A 21236-nucleotide genomic window follows, 5' to 3' on the forward strand; every position below is an offset into this window, starting at 1 on the left:
AGACAGGAGGGAAAAGAAATGCTGAAGCAGCTGTTTCCTGCCCACAGCACATTTTCTCTTCTCCTTTATCTTCCACAACTATCATGTTCATATATCTATCACCATATCTTGCACTTTCCCTATGAAAGAGACAAAACAGGCCTGAAAATCTGTCTTAATGGGTGCCATAAAAAGAAATATCAATTCATTTGGATGTAGCACCTGCAACAGGCGTAAAACATCCAGAAATCAGTGTAATCAAGAAGTGGGGCTTCTCCTTTGCCATCCAGTCCCTGCAATAAAATGGGCTGCCTATATCTTTTATCATTTCATATCACAGATACCTTCACTTCCCCGGAGTGCATTTAGCAGCAAACCTGGAAATTTCTCCTCTGACCAAGAGGTAAGTCCCCTTTTCTCTCCTTGTAGTCACAGTTTCAGCCATGCAGTTTTCCATGAGGCAGTAAAAAGTTTCCCTATTGTCAGCACTAAAAGCTTCTCCTAAAGTAGTTCTTTTTCCATGCAGCCACATTTTCATCAAATTTTAGTGCATACATTTTATGAAACTGTTTGAAAACCTCAGGATTTAGGTTAGAGAAAGAACATGAAATGTAGGCTAGGCTAGAGTGGGCTTTCTAGGGAATACCCCACTAAAGCAGTCTCTTGATAGGTAAGGTATCTTCCTTACTATAAAAGCAAAGATTGTTGAGCACAGATTTTCACAGGGCTCTGGAGATTTAAACTCTTAGAAAGACCTAATTTCATTCAAAACTATCTGCTTGCTTCCTCTGGATTTTATATCTGTATGAGTTAAGATGGAATATAGAATTGGGCAAAAGAAGGGATTTTACACCATTAGCAAAAACTTTAGTTGAATTTTTCTGTCTCTTAACTCTATCATCTAATGCTGTCAGGCTTGCTATAGGATATTTATTGCTTTGACTATCTAAAAATTATTACTTTTTCAGATTAAAAACAACACTTCAAGGGGGATATAAAATTACATGGTTTCTATTGCAAAAGTCGGCAATGAAAACTTTAATGTACCTGTTCCTATTCAGGCATACCTATGAATATTTTTAAAGCAAAGCTATCACATTCCACCAATGTTTTTACTCCTATTTTTGCTCTAGTTGAGTTATATTTTTTACTCCAAAAGGGATCCATTGGCACAGATATTCACACCACCTTCCCTATTACAATTCATTTGGTGCAGTTTAAACATTCTGCAGTATAACGTCCTGGATACAGTTAAAAACTTCGCAGCTGTATACAGTAACTAGACAGACAACAAAGAATTTCTAACACCCTGCCTTTTAATGCTTCATATCACTTCTTTTGTGATAAAAACCCCGTAAGTCAAAGGATTCCAGACTCATCCTTTGTGCTGCCTTTTCAGGACATGCTGAACATCAGAAGCTTCCCACAGACTGTGTGCAGTGTGGGAGACAAGACACATTCTAGTGGTTTTTTTTTCCTTTCTCGAGATTTCAGCACATATGTATGACCTCCACAGTTTAACTGATGACTATTCAGCGCATCAGTTACAAAAAACAGCCATTCTCATTTCCTTTACGCTCCTCCTCAAAGAAATAAATCAGTATCTTGACTGATTGAAACACTTAGCTGCCAGTCATTTTGCTTTGTCCTCTCACTGCCTCACACCAGCCTGTGTGAACTCGAGAGACGCAGAGAAGTGATTAAATTGTAACAAGGAGCCCTGAGAGCAATAACTAAGTGAGCGGTTACAAACAAGTAACACAGTTCTTCATAATTCAGTAAAATGTATTATTTGATTTTGTATGTGGTTTGGAAAGCCAGTCAAACAGTAGTGCTTTTTCACTAATGCAATAACATTACTGCTTAATGGTGGAAAGCACAAGAGAGCAATATATGGCCTACAAATAGGAGCAAAATGTGCAAGCTTAACAATACAAGTTTATCCTCCTTATGAATTACCTAGGCAGTGCTTTTATTAGATGAGATCCATTGTTTCCTGATCTGCAAATTACTTCCTGAATCTATTAACTATAATGGGAGAGATGTATTTTTCAGTCTTGCCCTCTGAAAAAAAACCCACCACAATAAATCAGTCTAAGCAGGTGAGACTAAACTGGCAACAAGGCCAAGGTATTTCAAGTATGCAATCCCTGGCTCCCTATAACACTAAAGGATTTTTTTTTTAGGATGGGAGCATAGAAATGAAAGGATTTAAGTGTAAATTACCCAATGATAGTATAATTCTGGAGTATTACCATGCATGTGAAGGATTATTAAGGATCAGGTAGGATTTTTCTTGTCTTACTTCAGTCACCTCCAGGGAAACAAATTCTGAAATGCTCCATAGGAGATAAAGAACAACTTGAGTATATTAAAAGACTCATGGATATAATTCCATGAACTACAATCTTTCTTTGTAACTCAGTTACCTTTAAGTGCACAAGACTTTTATCATAGTCCTTGTATTTCACGTGTCTTTGAAGGATGACATTTCCACTCACTGACTTAGCATGTGCATGTCTTGAATTCTCTAGTGAAGGCCCATGGACAGTAATATTGTTTTTATTTATATCTTCCTCCAACTGAATTGCAACAACACATCCCAAAACTCACTTTCCTAAGCAAAATACTTCAGACATGTATAGCCATTAAAGACACAATGATTATCCTGAAAATGTAGAGGTGGAGGTACTTTTACAGGTTCCTGAAAACTGAAGTCAACAGTCGATACTGTGGCAGAAGACAGAATCACAGAATGGTTTGGGTTGGAAGGGACCTTAAAGATAATCTCAGTCCAACCCCCTGCCATGGGCAGGGACACCTTCCACTATCCCAGGTTGCTCCAAGCCCCGTCCAACCTGGCCTTGAACACTTCCAGGGATGGGGTAGCTACAACTTCTCCGAGCAATCCAGTGCCTCACCACCCTCACATTTACTATGTTCTTGCTAATGACATACCAGTTGCTAAAAAACACTTGATAAGAAATATCTGAATCACCACAAGGTAGTTTGGCAGCATCAGAACTGCAAAACAATTACAAAAGGCAAAGCACCTGAATCTGCTCAAGAACTATGACTACATGTACTGCATTCCTTCTTCAGAAGCTCTCAATCGCCTCCCAGGTGTAAGAGTTCATCAAGCTGGATCCATTTTCCAAGCTCCTCACATCTCACATTCTCTTCTAAGACTCAAACTCCAGCATAGTTTAAATTCTTCTCTTTCCCATCAACTGGAGTCAACAGGACTCTTGGTATCTTTGACCCTTGTGCTCCACCTCACAGGAGTCATCGGCTGTAACACATGTTCCATTGACTGAAACAATTAGACCCAGAGTACCTTAATGAGTACATAATCCCTACACAATCTGCTCTTCCAACCACCTCTTACATCTTTGATCTCAAGGTCTGATATATCACCAAAAATTCTGTGCATTTTATTTATGATGGTGCTATGAACAGTAACACTGCTAAATAATTCCCTTAAAGCCACCTATTTTAATTTTCTCTACTCAAAGCCAGGGCAGGAAGCACCACCTGTGGATAAGGTTGTCTGACACTTCCCACTCCCTTCAATTACTCCCTTCAATTACTTTGCAACTTTGCCAGATTTTTAACTGTTCAGGCTACAATTTTACATGTCAAGGGTGTCTGCTTTGGTGTGATTTTCAGGACATGAGGGAAGAGGAATGAGTTGAATCACTTCCAAGATTTAGATTGTAGGGAAATACCATGTCTTGACCATGTTAAATAATCATTATGAACGCTTTTTGAAAAGCTTTCTGAGTTTTGAAACTGGGAGTAAGAGTTGGTCTCCATACAATGGATGGAGACCTAAAAAGCAAACAAACAAAAAACCAAAACCAAATATCCCCTAACAAACAGACACACAAAAAAACGCCACAATCCAAAAATCCCAAAGTCAAAACTACCTAAAGTAAAAAAATGAGATTTCACACTTCTGCAGGGAGGACTCCTTTATACTAAAATCCCTCTACACTATCAACCCTCCTGCAGCCTCCAGAAGGAATTAAAATTTGTATGCACATTCCTATTAACACTGTCCTGGAAAACGGGCTGTTTCTTTAATTACTGCTCTGAACTGAAATTACACAAACCAGTTGAAGTGACAGCAAGAGGTTTGTCTTTCCATCAGGGCACCCAGAAAGCTGCTGACTTTGAATGCATAAAATACAAGTATCAGACTAGAGAAAAAAGAAATAGACTTTGACGTGAAGTCTTGTATCACAAGAAGCAGAAGAGAAGAATTTTGAAGTGCTGTTTAATAATGGAGGACTTGGGAGGTTTAGTCTGGGAGTCAAGAGGTAAAAACTGCTTCAGGGGAGGGGGAGGATTAGAGCAGATGAGACAATCATCTGTAAGAGAGGAGCTGCATCCAGATAAGGAGCCATGAGGAAAGGAGAGCTAACTCAGGGTACCAGGAACCGGATTAAGAACTCATGTCAAGAACATGCATCTCATTTGCCTCTGTTTAGGGTCACAAAGAACACAGCAGAAGCTGCCGTCACAGCTACTCAATTACACCAAATTGTGTAAGCCTATTCCTAGGAAAAAAACTCAAACTGGACCTGATGATGCACATGGATCTCAACACACTGAGATTTGATGTTCCTTCCCAGAAAAGTTGTAATTTCCTTACTATATTAAAAGTAAGATCATCCTACCATTACTACTATACTTCTTGTTGAATATTGTAAGCTGAATTATTCCAAATACTTAATTTCATTAGATGAATTTTCTAAGAAGACATAAATTAGGGCATATGGTTCATAATATTTTCACTTCCTTTCCCAGTAACCCATTTCACTAGTTTTACACTTCATCAATTTAAGCATTATGGCTAATACGTAACATTTAACTCTGTCACAAGAGGAAAAAAAATCCAAGTGTCTCATTAGGAAGCTATGATGGCCATTTCAGAAAGTGGTGTTACATTTTCTACCTACGTCCATATATGAAGGCATTGATATCAGAAGCACATGCAGAGCTTACAGGCCTACAGGTTTCTATGCAGGTGAAAAGCTTTTTTTACTGCTCACTTGGATATAAAGAAAACTGGATCCCCAGGGGACAGAACCCCTGTCTGTAAGATTTACTGCTACACAACAACAGCACAAAGCATTAAAGTAGAGCACACGATTAGGTCTGTTTTACCACAGCATAAACCCAAGGGCAGGCAACATTTTATTTATGTTAAGCAGAACACATTCCTACACACAACTGAATCAGTGACAACAATATATGAAGATCACATAATGGCAGGAAGAGCATCTCTGACTAACTCCAGAAAAGTTAACAGCAGTTAACATCAGAAAAGCTGTTTTCTACCCAAACCTCTGCACTGAAACATGACAACCATCTTTCAAACATCAACAGGTGCCAGAAAAACATACAAGAACAGTAAGAAACACATCAAAAGTTTTCACAAAATATAAAGAAGGCTGAAGCCTCAATTACAACACACTGTCTAACTTACAATCATTGCAAAGATATACAAGGAACTGTTTTACAAATCTTTGTGAACATATATGAACTCCGCTTCTTCAAAATAAGCAGGACACATTTCTTCACACACTAAGAATTCTTCTACAGGTTGTATCAGTGCCTTAAAAGCATCAGTGATCAATTAGAATTATCACAGGAGGGGATTCAGTCATGTCAGGTTTTTGAATGACAGCAATCTGTAAGGCTTTGCACTACAAAAAGACTGTTCAAAAACAGAATACATAACATAATTGTCTACACGTGCTCCTGAAGAAGTAGGTCAGCATATAACACCTTTGCAAAAAACAACTAAAAGGTATCCTACTCCAGTTTATTAACAGACATCACACTGTTTCACAAGTTACTGCTGAATACACAATTATTCAGTGAATAAAAGGGAGGCCGTGGTTAATAACACATTGTACCTATAATGGCAGCTGTTTCTTTTCTGTACCCTGACTCTTCCCTGAGCTGTTTTTCACACTGTATTTTTGAAATATTATTGGGTACACTGCAGCACAGCTCCTAAGGCTGTAACAACAAAATGTAATGGACTTCTCTGACTTTAAAAAGGTAACCTTTGGTATGTTAGACTGGAGGTGGGAGGGTCAATAAGACACTTTTATTGGTGCCAAAACTCAAGAGTTTTTCTTCCCAAGTGTGATTTACAGCACAGGAAGGACATTGACCTGTTCCAGCAAGTCCAGAGGAGGCCACCAAGGTAATCAGAGGGATGGAGCACCTCTGCTATGAGGAAAGGCTGAGAGAACTGGGATTGTTCAGTCTGGACAGGAGAAGGCTTCAAGGTCACCTAACAGCCCTTCCAGTACCTGAAGGAGCCGACAAGAAAGATGGAGAGAGACTGCTCACAGCCTGGAGTGACAGGACAATGGGGAATGGCTTAAACTGACAGAGGGGAGGGTTGGATTAGAGGTGAGGAAGAAATTCTTCACCTGTGAGAATGGTATGGCCCTGACACAGGCTGCCCAGAGAAGTTGTGGCTGTCCCATCCCTTCAAGTGTTCAAGGCCAGGTTGGATGGGGCTCTGAGCAACCTGGGCTAGTGGAAGGTGTCCCTGCCCATGGTGGGGGAGTTGGAACTGTATAATCTTTTAAGGTCCCTTCCAACCCAGGCCGTTCTACGATTCTAAGATGTTGTTATGATACCATAAGACCCTGTTAGTGACTCTTACTTTTATAGAAAAGCTTTTCTATATCTTATACAATACATATATTAAATATATATATATATTAAGATCTTTCTCATAAGCTTTAAATATTAAAAAACTGGAGAGAACAAACATCCTTGATTTGTTCAGGCAAAACTGCTTCATTGCACAACCAGGCTCCTACACCCCCAAGCATCCAGTTCTCCTGTGCCTAGTTCAATACTCCACAAGTAAGTTACACCTTCTCCCCGCTGTATTAGTCACGTACATACTATTTGCTCCTCAGAATGAGTGCCCCTAAGTCCTTTATCTGCAAGCTCTGCCCAGAGCCCTGCAGACTTCATACTGCACCACGACAAAGAAGTTTCTCTCACACACCACTGCACTGAGATGCATTAACCAACTTTACAAGTTACTGCTTTTCCAGCATCTCACCAAAACATTACACCAGCATTTTTCACTTAAGGGAAATTTCTTTTAAAAAAGCACTTTGTGAACTCTACAAGTTGCAAGGCATTTTGGTCTCCCACGTCTACTAGTCAAACTTCTATTACAATAAATAATATATGCAATAGATTAATATTTAGAAGAACTTTACTCTTCTACTTGCATCATCCTTATAAATTATTCTCCTATTAATGAGTTATTTGATCTCAACATATTAGCACAAAAAATACATTGTTCTCTGTACTTCTCTGTAACCTACGTGCTTGCCTTCTGCTAAAAGCTTCTCTTCAAAGTGCTATTATTAATTGTCAAGCATTGGAACTGTTCCTCCAGACATCACCCCCCTTACTTTCAAGACAGGCAGACAAGATTTTCTCCACTTTTTGTACAAGCTAAAGTACATCTGAATACACAATTCATTCTATTCAGCACTGTCCTCTCCCTAATGTACCCAGTATAGCCAACCTCTTACAGGAAGCAATTGCTGGAACAATTAGGACTCTCAGAAGGACTCAGCAAGATTAATACACACTATGGCGTCATGTCTGCATCTTATCCCATGCAGTGATACTGAGATGTTAAAGATCTGTGCCAGCAGGGACCAAAGCCTGTGCAACAACCTTCTGGAACTCTAGGCTGAACTTTTCCACACTTTATTAATGTGAAAACTTGAGAGCTATCACAAACTACTTCTATTCCTGTTGACTATAATTTAGGATTAAGTAGGTCTTTTCTAACACCTGTGACATTCACATCCAAAATGGGAAGGAATCCTCAGAGATTCTGATTTCAGTTTGTTTTGCTTTCTTCTAGTATTGTTTGACTATACAACAGTGACCCTACACAGATCTCCAGAATGGGGTTTTTTTGGAGAAGAAAGCAGATATACACTCCATGAGCACAATTCCTAGTGGTTTCTTGATGCTTGTTTCTCCCAACAAACCAAGAATGTCTTGGAAAAATCCACTGTTAGTCTTCCTCATGAAAATATACGTGCATATATGAAAATGAGATACATTCACTATCATTCAATCTAAGAGTACATCTCTTTAAATTAATAAATAAATAAGCACTGTGAAACAGCCAAAAATAAAGTAGCATAGTCCACCAAAATGGGAAAAAGTCTTAGAGCTAGTCCATTAAAGACATTAAATTTGATATTATAGCCCTTTACTCATTGTCTACATTGCAAATTATGTACATACTTTCAGCCACAAAGAAGAAAATCAACACTGTATTCATCAATTTATTATTGTATTACTGGATCCACAAAACACATGATGTCTACGTGCACTATTTGCCTTCTCTGTACTGTACTAATTCCCACCTCCATCAAAAAGTCCCACCTAAAAATACTGATTAGCAGAGTCAGCCACCCACAATGTGTATGGGTCACTTGCAATCTGTTCTTTGAACTAGAGATGATTTTTGCAATAAAGAACAGAGTTCTCTACACAGGCTTGAGCAATATTTCGAAGCTTGATGCACATGATCTGCTCCCCTGGATTTCTGCTGCCTGGAAAAAGGCAGCTAGAGTTCACTGACTGAGAACAGGATTCCTCTCACCTAAATTTTAGCTGTCAGGACTGGACATCCTGTGTAAGTTAACAAACACAGCTGCTTCTACAAACACTGATGAGCGACAGAACCATCCCATGGAATTTCCTCCCTCTGCAATCTCTTCACCTTACCCAAGAGTCTAACTGAACAAATTATGCAAGAATGAAAATCACTTGCTGTTCTTCATCAAACCCAAAGTCAGGAGTGCTGAAGTCTCAGACCCATTTTGAGGCTGCAGCAGAGTTATTTTCTAGTGTTCTTTCACATATAGAGGATTTCATGTCCTCTCCAGGAGCACCCCGCACTGAAATCCAGTAACTGAAGCTTGGCACAGTGGGATTCACTCAGTAATAATTCTCACTTTTCTCTGAAGATCTCTATGCACCAAAATCAATTAGCATTTGCTACAAATGTAACATAGCAACAGCGGACAGGCCCTCATTTGATGTAAATCAGGGTAGTGGTTCTGATTTGAAAGAACTTCACCAAATTTCATCATCTGTAACTCTCACACAGTGCTGCTGAATAGCTCCCTCCATCACCAGGGAGGTAAGGATCATAAAATCGAGTGCCAGGAACAGTAAGTGGTCAATTCAATTCGTTATCCTCTTTAGGACTTCACAAACATTTTATTTCTCTTGTTTTCAGAAAGAAGAAAAATAGGTCAGAATATATGAAAACTATCACACAGGGACGGTGGACTGTCCTGAAGCCATAATCTGAGATTTGATTACTTCAGCAACCACAATAAAAACCCATTCATAAAGTAATCTTTATTAAACTCACTGATGGTTTTTTACTGTTTTTAAACTTGAGCTAACTGCCAACATGCTGTGTGAAGTAGCACTTCCTGTTGATTTGTTTTGTATTAATTATAGTGTAATTAAAAAAGGGAGTCTTTATTGCAAACATCTACCAGGTGTTACCAGGGCCATAACATTTTCAAATGGCACTGTCAGTGTCACTGTGGCACAATGAACAAATTTCAAAATGTATGCACATCCACAGGAAAAAAACTCCTAGAATGGAAAAACTTTCATTATGTTAAAAAAGGGGGGGAATCCACCTACTGGCAAGATCCTTGATATTTGTGGTATAACTGCTACAGTTAAGACATGAACGCCTAACAGGTCATCTAATCATCTAACGCCATTAAAAGGTTTGAATTTGCCAATAGCCCTCAAAAGTTGAAGAAAACTGGCATAAAAGGCAGTAACAATAAAGTAACTGTGTATTTTGTTACATAAAGGAATGAAAGGGAAAAATCGAAATATAAATAAAATATTCACTGCATTGACTGTTTATTTCCTGAATATCAGTTGGACTACATTAAAGTAGTATTTAAAAAGTATTTTGCTTCTTTCCTAATTACCTTTGTGCTTGGCTTAATCATGGAGCTACTTGGAAATTCCTAAGCCCTGAATCCTCTACTGCATTGATGCACTGGAGTCTAAGTTATTAGTGCAAACCATCATCACTAACCTCAAGATCAAGGAAGCAGAGTCTCCTACTCCACCACAGCCACAAGCAAAATATGATAGGTTAAAAATTGTTGGATTTGTAAAGGTTATACAAGGAAATCAAAAAGAGGGTAAACCAAATTTTTCATGCTAAATACCTGTTAAAAATATCCTAAATACAGAGAAAGCTTTTGTTTCCTCCCATCAACACTGACAGGTTACTGTGAGAGAGAATTAAACAAAAGGTATGAACTCAATAAGGGGAAAATTCAAGTGACCTATTACATGTTAATCTGGTAAAAAGCACATGCCAATTGAACTGTTATGGCCAGTCTCCAGGCAGAGACTGACAGGTCCTGGAAAGGCTGTCAAATTACCAACACTGCCTGCTCCTGCAGGAGCACTGAGTCCTGCCAGCTTGGATCTCTTCATCCCAGTTTGATCTGAGCAACTACTTGAGGCACCTGAATAAACCCAATGAAGGTTAAACAAGTTGAAGTGCTCATTTTCTTTGCTGTTTTAGCATAGTTTATTGAGTTCGATCTCAAGTAACTAGGAACAGAAATGAAGCATTTTTTTTTAACAGTGTACTGAGAGCACTCACAATTTTTCCCTCAGTTACTTCAAGTACTGAAAAAAAAAAAAAGTATAACCCTTTAGGTTGAAAAACTACCAATATGATGCCTGCTATTCTCTAAGTAACTAATCTCTCAGCAGGGTAGAAGACAGTTATGTAAAAGAAAAATAAGAAATGTATATTGCATCAGTAATTGAAGTTCTTCATTTTCAAATGGGCATAATTAAAGTCTTTGCATTTCCAAATTCTACAAACTGCAAACATCAACAATCTCATTTAAACATTTCAACTGACGGATAAAATTATATTTGGTAGGTACAACTAAGATAGGTGTATGTTCCAGAAGTTACTTTATGCTGTGCATGAGTGACTCAACTTTTAACCAACAACAGTTGGTGTGAATGAAACCAGATGAAAAGACACAATAAAAAAAAATTCTCCCATGACCAGAATACAGTAACACTGCAGAACCCACTGCAACTTTGAAACTTTTTGCACTTGCTGGAAAGTGTGCATTTCAAGTCATTTAGTGCTGTTTAAAAGTTACATCAACTGATAGTCTTAACGTCCATTATTGTTCAGTATACATATTTTTTCCTTTTTTAAAAAATATTTTAATGTTTCATAATCTATTATCTTCAGATATTGGATTTTCTTCCTAGTTATGTATGCTGTGAAGCTTAAAGATAGTCATGAGGGAAAACTGTAGCAATGGGTCACTGCAGGAATTAGGAAAATGTCTGTTGAAGAACTTCCTTTGTTTTCAAATATCACTTACATGGGTTAAGAGCACTATACAGTGCTTTATTCTGTTTTGTCTCATGTTGACCCCACACAGTCCAAGAAAAGTGTAGCATTATCCAATCTGTTCTACAGTTGGAGAAGAAGTAAGACCTTTCTTATTTCGTAGAGACCTAAACCAAGAAGAGTCACTTGGTGCCTGCCAAACCCATTGACTCACTAACCACTAACCCTGTCTAAAGGGGTGTTTATGCTCAGCTGTCCTAAAATGAAAGTGGAGGGGAAAACAATCTCTAACTGGAAGCCAATAGGTTTTAAACTCTACATTTTAAAAGGGAAGAGCTACACTTTTAAGCAAAAAAAGCAAGTCTTGGCAGAATTAAGCAAAACTTTCCTGAATGACACTGAACAAGTGCGAAAGTTCTGCAGTTGGGATACCTGCTCAGTCCAAGAGCAAAGAACTGTTTTCAGGTAACTGCTGCTACGATCTTGAATTTTTGCAGATCCACAACTTTCCTAAGCTTTCCAAGAATAAACCTGATAAACCTGTGCAGGTTTAGAAAGTTCTTTTCCATACATAGATTAACTGATAAGCATTACAGTGTATCTTGGGGCACACAGACTGATGGGTCCTGCAATTTAAAGAGTAACACCAGAAAAGGGTTTTGCACACCAGGAATTGCTTTAGGAGGCCACAAATGCAGTGCTTCGATGATAATCAGCTCCCAATTAGCTTCAAAACATGCTGACCCAAACAAAAACATTTAGTACCACTTATAATCAGCAACCCTATGAAGATGAAATGCAGCAATCACCCACATCAAACCCCCACCAGTATCCCTGTAACGCTGATGATAAAGGTAGTTATACTGCTGTTTGCTACAAAAAAGCATTTTTGGGAGATTCCGGCTCCATCTTTAGTGATAATGGAAGGACTCCCTATTAGAGGACTCTTGATTACCCTCAATGCTAAACAAGGATACACTCACATTCAGGTATAAATACTTCTAGCAGCCTTAGTATTCTGTCCTGATTGTCTCCCTCTTCACAAATGTCCTCTAAATGTCATTTTCCAGTAAGTACTCACTAAGTAAAAGCACCTCCTAAAACCATAGGGACGTTGCCTAACATCTAAATCTGAAGTTTTTGCAAGAGAGCAATATGCCTGCTAAAAGAGAACAAAACAGCAAGCACACATGCATGATAGGATTACTTGATTCAATACAATATAAATTAGGTCAGACTCCTCTACGGAGAATTCTGTGTCAAGAACTAGGTGGTCCACTAAATTTCTATTCATTTGCCTTCAGGCTTGGGGAATTGCAAACACTCTCAAGAAACTGATGTTCCTCTACCCACAGGAGTAATCACTATGTAGGGGTGGGGGGAATCTCTCAAGTTTAACTGCTTGATGATACCTGGAGACCAGAGAAATCTTTATATAATAAAAAGAGCAGCTAATAAATCCTTGCATACATATAAGACATACATACATTTATCCATACACACAGACATACAAAATTCAAGAGAATAAAAATCATCAAGTGCCTTTGCCCTATTTTTTCATGTTGTATGTATCATAAAATCACGAAACCACAGAATGGCTTGGGCTGGAAGAGACCTGAAAGGTCACCTCATTCCACCTCCCTGCCATGGGTAGAGACACCTTCCATTAGACCAGGTTGCTCCAAGCCCTGTCCAACTTGGCCTTGAACACTTCCAGCGATGGGGCATCCACAGCTTCTCTGGGCAACCTGTGCCAGGGCCTCTCCACCCTCACAGGGAAGAATTTCTTTCCTATATCTAGCCTAAGAAAATATTCTTCTCCTTAAGAATATAAACCATAAGATAAAAAATAAAAATAAAAGATAAAATATCCTTAAGAAAAGTAACAATCTATGCATCCTCATTAACCCAACAGTAAAGGAATTACTATCTCTAGAAAGTGCAAAGGATTACAGGCTGGAAACTCTGCCTGGAGCCTCTTCCCCAGCAGGCTTTTCCTGCTCAGAAACATTACATTTTTAAAAGCTTGCCCACAGTTATCATCCTTCCTGATTCTATAAGCAAGTAAAGTAAATCTTCACGCCTCCAAGGGCCATAAGTTCATGTCAAGTACTCCACATATCTAAGAAGAGGACTGAGTCAGAGCAAGATGTGACAAGCAGCCCTTCAGCAGTCCTGTTGCTCCACTGTGAATGGATCTGGTTCGGTCATGCAGCTGTCATGAGCTAGGACTTGGAGGGCTGCTTCCCCCACAGCTGGGAACACAACAGCCTTCAGCATCTGCACCTGCACAGACACACAAGGGTCATTCCAGGGTATGAGCTTCACTCTAACTCCTCAAAAAGCAATACACTGGTTAGGAGACAAAAGCTGACAGGTCTCGCTCTGATCTGGTTCTTCAGTATGGCACAGACCTTGAAACAGATCCACCACTGCAAACAGCCTGGAGAGACCCCACCACAACCAGTAAGGATTTGTGCATGTGGCTGAACCACTGAAAATAAACTAAGTTAAGGGCTTTTCATTACATTTGTTTTTACTGCACACTTATAAGCAATAAACACTGCTTGTAACCTGCAACACTTGAAAACGTGTTTGATGGCTGTGTAAGATTAGATACACAGCCACGGGTACCTTCCCTGGAACTCAGAGTATTGGGTTTACTCACCTTTTCTAAGTTGTGACAATTCTGCTCCCTTTAAACAGAAATGGAAGATTGCTTCATGGATGAAATTCTTAAACCACCACCATGAAATGTAATTTTGCTGCAGCTAGACTGGGCAAAAACTAGTGTTAAGGACAAAATACAGAGCTGCAGGCTCTCTATGTGACAAGTCAAAGTATGAAAATGAAAACGTTTCAATCTGATTAATTACTTGGTTTAGAATATATGCTTTTCATTCTACTGTATCAAAATACTCATAATAAAACAGTGCAGCTGATGAAGTCAAGCACTGCCTTACAAAGGCTGGCAAATTTGCAGAACAGCACTTGAGGTTCAGATTAGTAAAATCCTAATGAATATCTACTCTAATACCCATGTAATTGCAGGGAATGCATTTGCAAGTGATACAATTAAAAAAAAAATTTAAAACAGAAAGAAAGAAAGAAGAAAAAGAAAGAAATAAAACACTGGTGCAGTTGAAGTCCAGATTGTGATTTTAGTGTCAGTTTAAGAAACTTAACTGACATACTGGAAGAACGAAGATGCTTCAGTCTTGCACTATAAAGTAACAATGACAACATAATCAATTTCATTATTTCTGTCCCAGACACCAAAATGGTTCCCATTTTTATCCATTTTATCATTTTACTCATTTTATCCAAGGACTGCTTCATCCAAGTGTCCATTTCTTCCTGCTCACTCTATGAGGAGCTCAGCCCAGAACAGGCTCCTGAAAGACTTTCTTGGAACTACATACATAAACACTGCTGCTGCACTACATGTTGCACTTCCTTTTGGGAGCCAGTACCTGACATCTCCACACCTCATCTTCCTGCCCATAAAGACAGGATAGTACAGGACTTATTCTATCTCACAAATCCACCAGGCAGATAAATGCTTTAAAGATAGAACTAGTGCTGTAAGAACAAAGCCACAGAAGAGCTGAAGGCAAGCACTGCAGAAATAATACCAAATAGCACAGGACATATGAGAGACCAAGTAATCATGTACTTTTATTCCTAAGTAATTGGCTGAGCAAACGTATTGTGATCCAACAACTCTGATTAATTCAGCAAGAATGCTTGGGTAGTGTTTATAAAAACCAAGTCATTACCTTGACTAAACATTGACTTGGACAGTTAACTTTAACCATCAAGACCTTGACTAAATATTGACTGGGAAAGTTAATTTGAACTATAAGGTCTAGAAAATCTTGTTCCTCTTTGCTAGTATTTGTTATCACTTTAAAATGTAAACACGACTGTAAAAATAGGTAGCTTGGCTGTCGCTAAATTGAACACAACTATCTTGCAAAAATATGAAATCTGAAATGTTTAAAAGACAATGGGCCTGTTACAGATGAGAGGGAATGGTCAATCTTCCTCTGCTTGAGCAAGGATCTCTCAAAAGTGCTAAAAAAGAGAGTCACAAGGTTCATGGCTTAAATTAATTTCTATACATATATGCAGGGGTCTTACAAAGTATATTTTAAAAACTGTGCCTTGCCCAAAGAATCATGCAGGCTGACCACCAGGACAATGGCTTTATTCTGGTACCTCTACTTTTGAAGCCCTAGTAGCAGCTACTTCAAGTCTACATCCTTCACTATTGGCATCACTTCATCATGTGAGGCCATGGGTCAAAGGACATACACAGGGTCTCTCACTAGCTGAGTTAAAAAAAAAAAAAAAAGAAAAAGAAGAAAATCAATTTCAATCCTCCTAAGATGAAACCACTGATGTGTGCAGTCACTAAAGTCCCAAAGGTAATCCTACAAGAAAATATGATGGTGTCCTCCATCACTGTGTTGAGATACTGTTGAAGTGCAGCAAAAGCATCTGTGAGGTACAGTCCAAGATCAAAACACTCTAAACCATAAATGTGAATTTCTAGACCAGTGTGAATAGTGCATGTTAAGTGTTTAATGAAAGAAAGTGGTAATGACAAAGGGCCAAGGAATCCTATGTTTCAGGAAGGTGTTATATATGTGGATAAAGAAATAAACAATGCTGTGAATCCAGCACTAATTCCAGCCACCGTTTCAGTTCAAGAGTTTGAAAGTCCCTTTTAGCTTAGTGTCTTGATTCCTTTTTTAATACATCAGCTGCCTTTAGCACACTGAATGAACAACAGTTTAAAAGCAAATATAAAAGACATAAATCTCAGATGTGAGTGGAAATATCAAACTGGTAAAAACTTGCTCTGCCATTATTTTTGAGTGTAGTAGTAAGGAACAGATTGATACTGGCGTTATGGGGGGTGAGGGTGGAGAATGAAAGAACAATAAACAATACAGTCATCAGTAGTTTAACACAGCGCTGTGTCTTGCAAAGGAAACATACTGTGAAACAGCTTGCGAGATAAGCTTCGTCAACGATAAGTAATTTTTATTCCGTTTGAGTGGCTGAAAACAATAAACATGATTAAATGCTTCAGACGTGCATTCAGAATTTAGACAAATGGCAAACAGTTCCAAGGACTTTGCTTTTAAAACTACTTTGGAGGAAGACCTAAAAATTGACTTAACCGGCTTGAAATGTACAATAAAATAGAAGTTCACAGGGAAATTAAAAACTTCCCATTGGCCTGCAAGCTCCATGACTCTCCAAGCCAGAAACCAGCTTTATTGTCTACTGTTCTTTACTATGATTACTGGTCCCAGTTTCCCACCTCACCACTTCACCATTTATAGAAGCATTTCAAATGTGCCGGTCATGAACACGAGCTCCCATGGTGTGAAATACCCAGGAAAACACCAAAGGAAGAGGCTCTAGGGAGTTCACAGTCTCGTGCTTGTCCTGCCAGCCCTTGTGGGATATGTCACGACTGTCCCGATCCAGCCTGGCAGCAGCTCCCGCACCCACTTCCCACCGCCAGCAGCGCTCTGAACTTTAATTCCCAGGTGGCTGTTCTTGGAGACTCAGTGGCCGTGCACAAACACACAAAAAAAGCATCCCAAAACATTCAGTCGGGGGGATTATTGGGGTTTTTTTCCTAAAGTAAGGGCCATAAACCAGACGGAAATGAACCTTCAAGTGGTCACTCTGCACCCGCTTCCCTGACCGCTGGAAAGGGGGTTGGGGCTGCTCTCCGGGGACCAGCGGGCGGCTCCCGAGGGTGGTCCCCGGCTCGGGAGGGTGAGCTCGCCCCGCACCCCTGCGCGGCCCCTCCGCCCCGCTCCAGGCGCCATTTCCCCGCCGCTCCTCAGCGCGGCGTCCCCGGCGCTGCTGCACCTTCCCGGGGAGGGCAGCGACGGCGCAGCCGAACCGGGCTCCCAGCCCGGCTCCCTGCCCGCCGCCGGCAATCTGCCCGGCTCCCTGCCCGGCAGAGCGGGCGCCTCCCGAGAGAAAGCGGGACTATCGCGACCGAAGCTGCGATCGGCGGTACCGGCCGGGGGGCGGCAGCGCTGCCCGCCCACCCCGCGGGGCAGCCCGGGGACCCCCGGCACGGCGGGGGCAGCCGGGGGGGGCGCGGCGGGGGAAATCCCGCACCCGCATCGCGTCTGCGGGTCCCTCCGCGATATTTTTTTTTCCTTGCCCCGCTCCGGGAGATGGCAAGAGCGGCCGCCTCTGCCCCCGCGGCTCGGCGGGCTGTGGGGCAGCCCCGCGCCCCGCACCCCGCTCCCCCCGCCCCCGAGCCAGCAACTTCCCACGACTCCAAGGGGATTCCAGTCCTTTCTCCCCCCTCGGGGGGACGGGAGGGAGCGAGAGGGAGAAGGACGGGCACAAAAAAAACTTCCTTCGGAGAGAAACTGCCCTTCCGTGCCTGCTGCGGAGAGGGGGGGTCCTCGCTCACAGGAAGAGCAGCGCACCTCGCACCGGGGGCCCGCCCCGCATCCCTCCCTCCCCAACCCCGCACCTGCAACCGCGCCTGCCCCGAGGACCGGCCGCCGAGGGGAGAAGGGACCGGCGCGCTCACCTGCCCCAGCGAGCCCTCTCCTCCTCGCATTCCTCTGCTCCCCATCGTGGGCGCAGCAGCTGCTGTTATTCCTTAGGATACACATGGCTCGTCCATGCTGGGAGAGCCGCCTTCCCGCGCCGCCTGCCCTCTCCGGCCCCGCCAGCGCGGCGCTGAGGCCAGAGGGAGGGGAAAAGGGAGGTGTGCGGCGGAGGAACGCTGCTGATCAGGGGTCGGTCTCCTCCTCCTCCTCCTCCTCCTCCTCTCCAGCGCTGGGGGTCTCAGCGCCGCTGTGCAGCTGGGCAGGGAGAGAGGGACGGGAGGGGAGGGGAGGGGGCTGGCGGGGCTCTCCCCGCTCAGGGCGGGGGGGCGATAGCGTGTCTTCTTGTCCGCAGCCTGTCATCGCCCCCGGGGCAGCCCCCGTGTGCGGAGCGGCTGGCGACCCCCGCACCGCGCCCGCAGCACCGCGCTCCAGCCGCTCATCACCGGCGGGTGTCGGTAGAAGGGGCTACCCCCGGGATTACCAGGGGCTTCCCCGGGGCGGCGGAGCGCAGGGAGGGCGGTCAGTGGGTCACTCGGGGCTGGGGGGGGGCGGCCCCTGCCCACGCGTGAAGCCCGGACACGGCGCCGCAAACGCGGCTCCCCCCGAGCCGGGTCGGGGGGCTGAGGCCGGGCCGGGGGCCCCGCCGCTACACCGCCACCAGTGTGCTGCTTTTCTCATGGCTTCTCTCAGTCACCCATGAAAATTTAATGAGGCATTTAGGGCTGTTACCTTCAGAGTCAATGGAGGAAGCATATTTAGCCTAATGCACTTGCTGCCGAGCCAATAGGTCTGTTGCAGGCGGATCAGAAGTCATGGAGAGACTCTCCTTTCAACACAAAATTCACGACCCATTAAACTTATTCTGTGATAACAGCTTCTTTACAAACGGGAACCCATAGAAAACAGAGGCTGTCATACACTTCCCGAAAGGATTTACATACAGAGAGAAGTACATTCGCCAGGTTATTGCCATTTCATTAGTATTATCTCTCATCAATGCATAAAAGCAGCTCTGCTCTCGCTAACTGAGGTAAATGACTAAAAGAAAAGCTTTTTGCAGCCTCCAGATAGATCTGATTCGCCCCCCGGGTCTGAGTGGCCGCATCTCCCTCGGCTGACAGGGAAGACGGCTCAAACCATTACAGGGTATTGGATCTGATTAGAAATTACGAGCGAGATGTTCTGCCGGACACGCAAATATTCAACTGCTGATGTGCACTCTTCGAGATGACAGCCAAGGGGTGATCACCAAGATGCTCACAAAGTAGAAAGATGTCTACAGGTTATTTTACCTCCACCTGACAGGCAGGAGATCTGAACCAATGTGGCAACATGGTTAACAGGGCAAGGAGTGCTCATCCAGGAGCAGAGGGAAAGGCTGAGTGAACAAATTGATTGAAAGTACATGCAGATATCTGGTAACGTTCTCAAATATTATCAGTTTCATCTCCCTCAATTATTCTTTCCGTATCACATTAGGTATTAAGCATAAAAGATAAAGTCATGTAATAACCTTTACAATGTAACAAAAATGCACTTCAAAATTCAAGCCACAATTACAGAAGTAGTTGATGGAAGGGAGACTTTCCTTATAGACCTTTTTTCTTCATTTCAATTTATTACAGACATGAAAGGTGAGATTAACAATTGAACCCACTTATTCTAATGTGAATTAAAAAAATTAAGTCCTAGTAGTCAACTTAATTGCAGCAAAATTTCCTATTGGTGAGAATTTCACCATCTAGGAAGACAAAGAACTTAAGTAGAAATAAAGACATAGAAGTCACTTTTTCATTTCAGCATCCTTGAGGAGGCATGTGGCTATGCTTGTCTATAAGTATTAAGTCCAATAAAATGTTGGTGATCCTTAGTTCCCAAAAGGCATATTTTTTTGTTGGGGAATCAGTAAATTAACTGCTCTATGCCCTTGTCCATTACACTATAAAATGAAGTTGCACTTACTGTGTTGCTGGCCTCACTGAGGTCCTGCAGTGTATAGGAAGGGTGCTAATGGTTGACTAAGAAGAGAAGGAGCTTTGAGTGAGTGCAAACTTCATTCAATTTCTGAAATGGATGGATGCAAGACACACTTGCTAACAATATTTTTAAAATATAAATATAAATATAAATTTAACTATAAAAGACTACCAGGTCACAGCTTGTAATATGAATGCAAATGAACTTGTAATTATACTATGCAATTTTCTACTTAGAAAAAAAAGAAAATAGAACAGACCTGAAGAGTAATATGAACTGTAGTTCTTTATTTTGTTCTTTCATTATGCAGGAGTTACCATAAGAAATCTGCTCTGTTTTAATGTATAATATTTTTTAGGCCATAACTTTGCAACACAAAATCTCACATGAGAACATATACATGGTCACAGTTCCTTCTCTAGTGACCAATGAGCAAAAGAGCAAGAAATTTGGTGTGAAGACTGACATAGACGCCTTTTTTCTTATCTGTAAAGCTTATTTAAACTCATCATTTCTATATTCTCCTTTCTGATGATGCACTGTGCCATCACAAATTACGTGATAAACCATTAAGAATTATACATTAAGATCTGTAGGCCAAAGTGGTAATTTCCACTAAGCACTGACCAGCTGGAGGACTGAAGATAGAAACCTAAAAGCACAGTTCTCAACTATTTTCCCATGTGTTGAATAGTCACCTCTGCAGCTCTCAGTCCCTTAGTGTTTCCTAAAAGAACTAAAGGGAAAGTAGTATCATCTTCTTAGTTCCTTATTAGAGAAAACAGGACAACGATCCTAAGCTATTTAAGTGTTTCTATACACTCAGTTGAGATAAGGATGAATTCAGTGTTACAGCCAACAGCACTGCACAAATTGTTTAAAGAACTGCCTCAAAATAAAATTAGCATATCCACTACTGATACCTGCAGACCTGTTTTTTAAGTAATTTGTTATACTACCCAATTTCAATGGAACTGCAGTTGTCAGTAAACTGCTGTACCCCACAGAGCAAAGATGTTTACCTGGAAATAAGAGATAATTTGCAAGATAATTATGGATGGTGAATTCACTGTCAAGGTTTCTGACTCCTTAGGAAAAGGGTAGTCAAAAAACTTCCCTGTTTCACCTCCGAGGCAAGTTAATCAGTTTTGTTCAGCTGCAAGCCTATGTGAAATGCTAAGGCAGTATGCCCACTGTAAAACCACTATTTTCCT

The 21236-nt window shown here is 41.4% G+C and overlaps 1 protein-coding gene across 12 annotated transcripts in view; it reads right to left on the reverse strand.

The window, feature by feature from the left end:
* The window catches only part of DAB1 (DAB adaptor protein 1), a 440923-nt gene that overhangs the window by 141066 nt on the left and 278621 nt on the right, over positions 1-21236 (reverse strand). For 3 of the 12 annotated variants that reach the window (XM_051801374.1, XM_051801333.1, XM_051801324.1), the window contains exon 1: positions 18024-18478. The exons of 3 other annotated variants lie outside the window; for them this stretch is intronic. The gene's annotated coding sequence lies outside the window, so the exon portion shown is untranslated. Of the gene's footprint in view, positions 1-18023; positions 18481-21236 lie in introns of those variants that run through there. 6 more of the 12 variants (XM_051801395.1, XM_051801424.1, XM_051801433.1 and 3 more) reach the window with 3 other exon arrangements.

This window comes from Manacus candei, unplaced genomic scaffold, assembly GCF_025592945.1.
Source record: "Manacus candei isolate 608988 ecotype Guabito, Panama unplaced genomic scaffold, ASM2559294v1 h1tg000005l, whole genome shotgun sequence".
In the NCBI taxonomy this organism is placed as follows: domain Eukaryota; kingdom Metazoa; phylum Chordata; class Aves; order Passeriformes; family Pipridae; genus Manacus; species Manacus candei.